The sequence below is a fragment of the Elephantulus edwardii genome, unplaced genomic scaffold (genome assembly GCF_000299155.1).
Source record: "Elephantulus edwardii isolate Elephantulus edwardi_28Jun2011 unplaced genomic scaffold, EleEdw1.0 scaffold00131, whole genome shotgun sequence".
NCBI classification, from domain to species: domain Eukaryota; kingdom Metazoa; phylum Chordata; class Mammalia; order Macroscelidea; family Macroscelididae; genus Elephantulus; species Elephantulus edwardii.
This window is the reverse complement of record NW_006399881.1, coordinates 2,949,358-2,956,678: the sequence shown is the minus strand read 5'-3', so window position 1 is coordinate 2,956,678 and position 7,321 is coordinate 2,949,358. Positions and strand designations below refer to the sequence as shown.

The following is a 7,321-nucleotide window of genomic DNA, read 5'->3' as shown; positions in this document are numbered from 1 at the left end:
TTTTGCCCATTTTATAATTGAGTTATCAGTCTTTTTCTTGTGGAGGCCCTGTAGGATTCTGTAAATGTTTGTTATGAGACCCTTGTCTGAGATGGTACTGCCAAATGTTTTTTCCCAGTCAGTAAGTTTTATTGTTCTTTCAGTTATTTTATTAACCTAGCTGTTTGCTATTTTCAATGTCTCGAGTCAAAGAACTTTCTACATATTATTATGACTGATTCCCACTGTGATAGAATTAAGGTGTGCTTGACACAAGCAATGAAATTTTCAGTTGACTACTATGCATGTGAAAGCTTGACTATGAATATGGAAGACTCAAACATAATTGATGCATTTGAATTATGATGTTGGTGAAGAATATTAAATTTAGGCTGCCAAAAGCAAACAAATGTGATTTGGAAGAAGTGCAGTCCGAAGGCTCCTTTTAAAAGTGAAGCTTCTAAGGCTTCTCATGCACTTTGAACATTATTATTAGGAGGAACCAGACCCTGGAGGAGGACCCCTTTATTGGAAAATAGAGTTACCAAAAATATGAAGGCCCTCAACAGATGAATTGACACAGTGGCTAAGACAATGGAATCAAACATAGAAAACCAGTTATATGAATGGAACAAGACCAAGCAATGATTTGTTTTGTTATACATAGGATTGCTTTGAGATTGAACCAACCCAATGGCATCTAACAACAAAGTGAGCAAAGCCATAGAAAGTCCTAGTCCCCTAAACAGTAAGAGAATACATTTCTGTTTGTTAAAGTTATCCAGTTGTAATCTCTGATATACCACCACTAGAGAGCTATGGGAGATGCTTTGATGACCTATTGGTAAGAAGCTACATGAAAATCCCAAAGGCATACAGTTCGAGTCCATCAGCTGCTCCATGGGAGAAGGATGGACAGTCTCCTCCCATGCAATTTATTGCCTCTAAAAACGTGCTGGAGGGTCAGCTATGGATTGATTCTGATTTGATAGCACACCACAATAATAACAAGATAATTAGGGTATCAGCTTGCTTTATTTTTTGTTTGTATCTATGTTTGTTATGCTGTATGTGATACAAAAGACAAAGGTATAAAAATTATATATATGTGATACTAAAGAGCTCTCTGATGGCTTAGTGGAAAGGAGTTGTGCTGCTAACCTGAGGCACTCAGTTCAAATCCACCAACTGTTCTGAGGAAGAAAGATGGACAATTTCCTCCGGTGCAATTTACTTAAGCCTCTGAAAACCTACTGGGTGGGTAGCTGTGAATCAGTTCTGACTCTTGGGTACAAAAGAACAAAAACAACATACAATACTTGACACATAAATTATAAAGATAAAAATCTGTAACATTGACAATATAAAGAGGGAAGAGGGAGTAATTAGGAGCAGAGGTTTTTTTTAAAAAAATTATTGGTTATATACTATAATAATGAATTTATATTGTATTTCATTCATGTGAACTGTTTTATACATCATTTTATTTACATTGTGTTTCATACAATCATTCGTATATATTGCATTCTATATCATTAATTGGTATTGATGTATGCCTATTATTACTCTATCATTTGCAGGCCCCATTGAATCTTTCCCATTCCTTCACCATCCCATACACCCACTAACCTCTGCTACGCTAGTGGTGTCTCTCCTTTCCCCTTTTCCTCCCCTTCCCCTTTTCTCCTTTCCTTTTGAACATTATACATACCTTGCTCAGTTATTCTTCTATTTTTACAATAGTCTAAGTAGTATTCTCATAAAATTGAGTTAGTTCACTTAGCATAATGCTCTGTAAACTCTCCCATGTTATATAGTATTTTACAAAACTCATTGTGCCTAAGTGCTATGTAGTATTCCATTGTGTGAATGTACTACAACTTCTCAATCCATTAGTTTATTGATGGGCATTTGAGCTGTTTGCATTTTCTTGCTAGTGTGAATAATGCTGTATGAACATGTTGTCATTGTTGTGTACTGTGGAGTTAGAACTGACCTGTAGCTGACCCTCCAGAGGGTTTTCAGAAATAGTAAATTGCACGTCAGGAGAATGTCCCTCTCTGGATTTGAACCACATACCTTTGGGATTGCAGCATAATTTCTTACCATTAGGCCACCAGTGCTACGAACACAGGGGAACATCTTTCTCTTCGTGGCTTAGTTTTTATTTCCTTGGAGTATATTCCTAGCCATGAAATGAATAGGACATATGGGGTTTCTATATTCATCTACCTTCCAGAGTGGTTGTACCATATTACAATCAGCAACTCAGCAGTGCATGAGTATTCCAAATTATCCATATCCTCTTCAACATTTATTGCTTACTGTCTTGTTAAACTTTGCTAACTGCTACTGGAGCAAAATGGCATCTCACTGTGGTTTGGATTTGCATCTCTCTTATTGCCAGTGATTTTGAGTATTTCTTCCTATGTCTGATGGCTCTCTGAATATTTTCCTCTGTGAAAAGACTTTTCATGTATTTTGCCTATGTTGTGATTGGATTATCAGTCATTATCTTTTTGGAGATCCTGTAGTATTTTGTAAATTTTCATTATGAAATCATTGTCTGAGATGTCATTGCCAAATGTTTTTTTTCCCCAGTCTGTAGATTTTCTTTTCACTGTATTGGAAAAAGGTTTTGATGTACTGGGGACTTAATTTTTATAAGATTTGTTAATTTTTAAACAAAATTTTATTTTAATTGTGATTTGGATGACAGTTTACAAAAAAATTTGGATTTCATTCATTCATTCATTCTTAATCATTTTTTTTCTCTTTCTCCTTCCCCTTCCCCCACTTCACTTTCTTTTTTAAAAAAATATTCATGAGGGAGTTTTTCTTTTGCTTTTCAAGGAGAGGAGCAAATGGGGGGGGGTTTGTGCGGGGAGAAGGGTGCAACAATGAATGAATGGAATCCCAAAATCTCTGTAGATGTTCATTGAAATGAAAAATAAACAACCTAAATTTAAAAAAAAAAAAGAAGCAGGTCCGTCCCTGGGATAACATAAAGGAGAGGTTCCATCCTATGAGACCCCACTGAGTAGGAGGCAAGTACAGAGGTGCCTCCTTTATTAAAACTGCTGGTGACTTAGCACTAAATAAACAAGATTGAAGACTGAAAAAAAAAATTCATTCATTGTTGCACAATTTCCACTCCCCTTTCCCCACCCTCCCCCCCCAGTCCTCTTTGCAATCTACCTCTTATTTTGTCTTGATTTATTGGTATTTATCCTCTCCTGGTTGTGCCCTTTTGAGTATTTATGCCATAAGGTAGGACTTCTAAAGCTGATCTTATTTGAGCTTTACCCCTAGGTCTCTAATCCATGTTGAGTTGATTTTTGTGTATGGTGGGAGATGTGGTTTCTGTGTCAGTTTTCTTCAGATATGTGCCCGTTTTGCCAGCCCCATTTATTGAAAAGGTTATCATTGTCAATTTGAAAGGCTTTGATTTCTTGTCAAATACCCCTTGACCATAGGTAGATTGGTTAATTTCTGAGGAGCTGAGGTTTTGGATATTATTAAAGTTAAGTTGATATCAATTTAAATTGAGATTTTATGAATTTAGAATGGTAAATAGGTTATCTATAGTAACCACAAATAACATTTCTAAAATAAATACTTGCATTTTGTGAAGAAACGAATGCTAAGAGATTGTGACTGTGTTGCTGACCTCAAGCAATAGTTGGCTTCTTTGCATAAAACATGGGAGTAAGAGGTTCACAGTCAAATCTCTTCTCCCTTCTCCCTCTTGTGAGATTTTTCTTTGAGCTACATTTTTTTTACTATGTAAAGAACTTTATCAGACAAGATGACCAGCAATGTTACCAAAAAGACAGATCCCCACTCCAATGAACTTCCGTGTATTTATTGGAAACCTGAACACTCTTGTGGTGAAGAAATCTGAACTAAAGGCAATCTTCTCGAAGTATGACAAAATCATGGGCTGCTCTGTTCATAAAGACTTTGCCTTTCTTCACTATGTTAATGAGAGAAGTGTCTGGGCTCCTGTAGCAGGAGAGAATGGCAGAAAGATTGCTGGCTATGTTAGAGATGTTAATCTGGCTGCAGAGCCAAAAGTGAACTGAGGAAAAACAGGTATTAAATGATTTGCAGTGTATAGATCAGTACCAGAACTCCCTTTGCGGTTGTCTCTACTAAGCTTCTCTTTCGACTTGGACTATAACTTTCAACAGGACTATTATGACAGGATGTACAGCTACCTAGCACGAGTTCCTCTTCCTCCTCCTATTGCTCAGACTCTTGTGCCCTCAAAACGCCAGCATGTATCAGGAAACACTATACGAAGGGGCGAGAGTGGCTTCAATTCCAAGAGTGGACAGTGAGGATCTTCATTAAAATTTTCAAAGTTGGTTGGAGGGAGACATCCTTCAGATCATTAAGGAGGAATTGTTGTTATGTGCCGTCAAGTTTCTTTTGACTTATAAGGCATCAATTCTCTTTCTATCATCCCTTGTCACTGTCCAACTCTCTGATGCATAGCACATAATTGTGAAGACTATAGCCCAGATCAGGTGCACCTTAGTCTCCAGCCTGATGTTGTTGCTCTTCAGTACTCTGGAGATGTCCCTGATAGCTGACTTTCCCAATGCAATTCTTCCCTTGATTTCCTGGCTGCTGGTACCCAGAGTGTTGACTGTGGAGCCAAGCAAACTAAAACTGTTAACTATCTCAATCTCTTCACCATTCATCATGATGCTGCTAATTGCTCCAGTGGTGAGAATCTTTGTTTTCTTGATGTTGAACTTCAATCCATATTGAAGACTGCAGTCCTTGACCTTCTACAGCAAGTGCTTCAGGTCCTCCTCAGTTTCAGCAAGCAGGGTTGTGTTATCTGCATTAATGCAGGTTGTGGATGAATCTTCCTCCAATCCTGATGCCACATTCCTCCTCGTACAGCCCAGCATCTCAGATGATCTGTTCTGCATACAGATTGAAAAGGTGTGGAGACAGAATACATCCCTGGAGGACCCCCTTCTTGATTTTGAGCCTTGTAGTGTCTCCTTGCTCTGTTCTAATGACTGCCTCTTGGTCCAAGTATCGGTTTTGCATAAGTACAATCAAATATTCTGGGATTCCCATTCTTCTCAGAGTCAGCCACAGCTTATTGTGATCCACACAGTCAAAAGCCTTTGCATAGTCAATGAATCACAGATAGACATTCTTCTGGTATTCTTTGCTTTCTGCCAAGATCCATCTAACATTAGCTATAATATCCCTAGTACCACAACCTCTTCTAAATTCAGCCTGCACATCTGGCAGTTCTCTGTTGACATATTGTTCCAAACATTTTTGGATATTTTCAGCAGAATCTTGCTTGTAAGTGATATTAATGATTTTGTTCGATAATTTCTGCACTCTGTTGGGTTGTCTTTCTTTGGAATGGGAACAAATATCAATCTTTTCTAGTCAGTTGGCTAGCTGGCTGTCCTCCAGATTTCCTGGCACAACTTAGTGGGCACATCCAGGGCAGGGTCTGTTTGTTGAAATAAATCAATTGATATACTGTCAACTCCTGGAACCTTGTTTGAACACCACACCATTTAACAAACAATGGATCAAAGAAGAAATAGCAAGCAAAATTAAGAAAATAATTAGAGATTTTAAAAAAGCTAAAACAAGGTAAAATCTCTGAGATTTTCAGCAAAGGCAGAACACAGGAAAAAAGCAAAACAAAACAAAGAACAAACATCTTAAAGCCATAAATATACACATTAAAAAGAAGAAATAAAAAGAAAACAAACCTCCTGCCATTGAGTTGGTTCTGATTTCCATTTGGTTTCTGAGGCTGTAAAGATTTTTTTTAATGATTACAATATGTGTTTATTATGCTAGTTTTTAAATGTGTTTTTTAAATGGTTAGGTTTATTCACTTTTACAGATATTTATGTAAAAAATGCATGCAAGTCTTAACTGGTTTTGACTGGTGCTATTACAAAGAATATTCTTGACCAGTTTAACTTGTCTCTCAACCTTCATAGAACAAACCAAACCTTGTTCTAAAACAAAGTGCTCTGGAGGGGGGAAATAAAACACCGCAAAACATAGAAAGGATGATGAGAATCCCGCTCTGCTCCTTCTCCCACCTGCTCCCCTCACCAAAAAAACCCCACTCAGTCATCACATGTTATTTATGAAAAACAATGGTTTGGATCTGAAAAACGGAATGAAGATCCAGTGACTTATATGAAGCATTAGGCGACAGCCTTAGTTCTTCCGTACTTTCTTTGCTGTTGTTACCCTGTGTCAGGAATGGTACCCATTTCTCCATCTTCCATCAAGTTCTTATCAGCTCTGTCATCGGCGTCCATCATCTTCAGTTCAATCAACTACTGTTACCCAGGTAATTAAAGCAAAGGCCAGGGAAGGAGGGAGGAAGCAGGGGGCGCATTTTGTTGGTGGAATTCCAAAGTCCAAGAAAGCCCTCCTCAGATGAGGAAAATGATTCCCTCTGACACCATGACCTGGTTGTCGTCCTGCATCTTGCTCAGGGCAGCCTGGATCTCTTCTGAAGTGAAGGGTTCCTCTGTGTCCCGATTGATGGATTCTGTAAGGCGATTCATGCCCAGGCTTCTCGGAACACCTCCAAAAGAGCCACCTTGAATGCCTTCAACCTGGATTCACTCAACTCCACCTTCTGGCAGTCTCTGGTCTCCTGCGGTTCTGTCATCTTTGGAGTGTGCACTTGAGGCATTTCCTCCTCTCTGTCACTGAAGTCATAAGGGTCATAGGAGTCCCCATCTTTGGCCTCTGAGCACCGAGGCTTCTTCCTTCTCTTCTGTTCAACTTCCTCCTGACTTTGCTCCTCTTCATCTTCGGTCTCAGACTCATTCTCATCTCACTTCTTCCGTTTCTTCTCCTTCTCCAGAACCTTCTTGAAGTAAGTGTACCGGACCAGCTCCGCGGCTTCCTCTGCATCCTGCAGGTCCACGGTCTTGCTCATGCAGGCTTTGGCATGGGCTGTGGCCAATCAAATCAGAGTTTCCAGAGTCCCGGCTGTAACCGGAGTAGTCCTGGCAGTGTCAGAGTTCATGTCCCCCCGGCTGCGCAGGCGTGAGTACTCTTCTGCCATGTAGGCAGCTGACTCCTGTGTCAGGACGGGCCTGATGATTTTTGCCACATGGATGTACTTCTTCATGAAGGCGCCATTCACCATCTTCTCCCTTTTCTTCTTGGTCCCTTGTAGAAGGCTGTCATGTTTGTCATATATCTGGGTGTCTTGCTGCTCCTCTTGGCTGAAGTTGGGATCATCTGTGGCCAGAATGTCCACAACACTTCCCAAAGGCATAGCATCGCCATCCTGCTCCCCGGGCGCTCTGTAGCG

At 39.6% G+C, this 7,321-nt stretch overlaps 2 pseudogenes; one reads left to right on the top strand and one right to left on the bottom strand.

Moving 5' to 3' along the window:
• Positions 1-3,778: 3,778 nt before the first annotated feature.
• Positions 3,779-5,948, top strand: LOC102858382 (annotated as a pseudogene).
• A 477-nt stretch (positions 5,949-6,425) lies between these two features.
• The window catches only part of LOC102857973, a 32,575-nt pseudogene continuing 31,679 nt past the window's right edge, over positions 6,426-7,321 (bottom strand).